The sequence below is a fragment of the Humulus lupulus genome, chromosome 9 (genome assembly GCF_963169125.1).
Source record: "Humulus lupulus chromosome 9, drHumLupu1.1, whole genome shotgun sequence".
Lineage (NCBI taxonomy): Eukaryota > Viridiplantae > Streptophyta > Magnoliopsida > Rosales > Cannabaceae > Humulus > Humulus lupulus.
Genome location: NC_084801.1, coordinates 177,424,791 through 177,427,360, shown reverse-complemented (window position 1 = coordinate 177,427,360; position 2,570 = coordinate 177,424,791). Strand labels below are relative to the sequence as shown.

Here is a 2,570-nt window from a genome sequence, read left to right as displayed (position 1 = left end):
CAAAATTACAAACATGCCCTTAAAACAGAATAAGGCTCATATGCATATTTAATACTCATAAACATGCATCTAATCATATCCATATACTCATTTAATCATTCATTCACATAAATACCAACTATGTCCTTCTGGTACACTAATCAAGGCTCTTAAGTCTTATTAGCAATTTTGGGTCGTTACAATAACTCACCCATTGGGAGTGCTCTTAGAGAAATAGTTTAATGATTAGTTATAAATAAGAGTGAAAGGAAATAGTGAAGAGAATGATTGTTCTGTAAACTTTAAAAAATAGAATTTTTTGTGATGTTCAATAATTCTCGAATTTTTCTTTCTATTTTATATCTTCTAAAGATAATTCTTGTCATTCTTGAAATGATCTTTAATGGGGTAATTCTCAATAACAATTTTCAAATTTTAGTTTTATTATAATATTGACTTGTTGAATGCTTCCAAAGATTGTTAAGTGGAATATCATATGCTCCATTGTCTTGCTAGTTTCTCATGCCAATCATTCCCAATTTTAATGACATACTAATAAGTTTAAATGACATACTTTTTGTCACTTTTCAAATAATCATTCCCAATTTTCTTTGTTCTCATAATCAATAATTGAATTGCATAGGCAATGAGAAACATACTATTATCCCTTTCAACAGCAGCCATCTAAACCTATTTTAATGGGTTAAAACCACCATTAAACCCTTCCTTGCATGCTGCTAGACAACAGTAGAATCTCCAAAATTGACTCTTTTCTTTGCTATGCAAACACTTACATAATGATCTTTATTTTCTACTTCTATTTGCTTAGTTTCCTTAGCCTTGATATATAAAACTTCCATAAATGAGACAAAAATGAACTTGTCGTGATAAACAAGTCACAATCTGAATCTTTAATATCCCATTTTGTTTTGAGTATTGTTACAGGGCACATGTTAGTAATTAAATTTGTTGATTTTAATATTTTAATTTAAATTATGTGCGGTCCGATATTAAACTTAATTAAGGTTGATCCTCAATATGTAGGTCTAATACAAAATATGATATTTTTAGAAAATATTATATACAACTAGCATTTTTCAAAATTTGGGAGTTTTTCTGTTTTCAAATAACCTTTTTAATTTGAGAGTATTAAGTTTAAGTCTGACCTACTTATATCGAGAGATAACCAATCACATCAAGTTGTGTTAGAGAAACCATATGTAACAATATTCATTGTTTGTAGAAAATTTGTGTGCCATCATCAATATGATGTGGTTCTTCATTAATATTTGTACATTATTATCTTCTTCTAGTTATTCATAGTTGTCTATTATAATGTATGCTCCTTTTGAACTCTCATGCTGCTCATTTTGCTAGCAATAGGCAAAGAATTGATAAACAAACTTTATTATTGCCTATTTGCCTTCTTGATGTATCTTTTGAAGCATCTTTCACTCATAACTCTAAAACTATTTTCATCTCAATCCACAAACAATAAATATGGTAATAGCATTTTCATAGCCTGTTTTAAGCCATTTTTTTCTTGTTTTCTAACACTATTTCAGCTGCCTTAGCCTATAAAGAGTTGACTAAATTGATTGATGTCTCCAAACTCTTTATTAGTATTCCATCTAGTAAAACTTATCATATAAAACACATGACCAATTTTTATTATTATGGCCAATAAGACAAACACAATTTGTCCAATGGAAGAAAGTAATATAATAATTGTACTAAAACCACATAATTACAATGAAAGTATTTTTGTTATTACTAATTATTAAATTATCATATATATATTAACTTCAGATTTTTTTTTATCATTTTCCTCTAACTAGGAAGTCAATGTTTATTCGCATGAAATTTTATGGTTCATAATTTTTATATATAGTATTGAATTACAGTTGTAAGAAAATAAATAAATATCAATCTATTTATGAATCTACCAGCCAAGCACCAGTGGTCTAGTGGTAGAATAGTACCCTGCCACGGTACAGACCCGGGTTCGATTCCCGGCTGGTGCATTTTTGGGTTTTTTTTTCTTTTAATTTATTTTTTTTAATTTAAAAAGAAGAACATTAAACTATAAATGAAACACCAAAAATATTATAAATTTTATTTATTTTCCGAAATCAATTAAATAGCAATGAATTAGTACACTAGTTAAACAACCAATTTAGCAAAACGGACAGCAACCTTTGTTTTTAGACCATTTTCATTGGAAATTTTGCTTTTCATATGTCTAGTGGGGTTTAGGGCCTTTTGGCTATTAATTTCAACCCAAATAATCCAATTATCAAATAAAGCCATAATATCTTTATTGGTGAGAATAATAATATGCTACATATTATGTTATGTTAAGGGGAAGTATAAGGGGAAGTGATGTTCAATAAAGTGGTAGCAAATGTGATGTTGAAATTATTACATCTCTTGTGGGTTTGTCATTCTTAAGTTGAAGTAACTCATGGTGCTTGGTGGACTCCTTGAATAGTCCCGGGAAAGTATAAGATATGTCTATTTACATCTCACTTGTGATTTCAGTACATTTCTAAAATAACATTGGGCTGAAGACACGAGGACACCACCAATCT

At 28.9% G+C, this 2,570-nt stretch overlaps 1 non-coding gene across 1 annotated transcript; it reads left to right on the top strand.

Moving 5' to 3' along the window:
• Window positions 1-1,932: 1,932 nt before the first annotated feature.
• TRNAG-GCC (transfer RNA glycine (anticodon GCC)) lies at window positions 1,933-2,003 on the top strand. Its single transcript has one exon. It is a non-coding gene; the product is annotated as a tRNA-Gly (tRNA).
• Window positions 2,004-2,570: the final 567 nt, after the last annotated feature.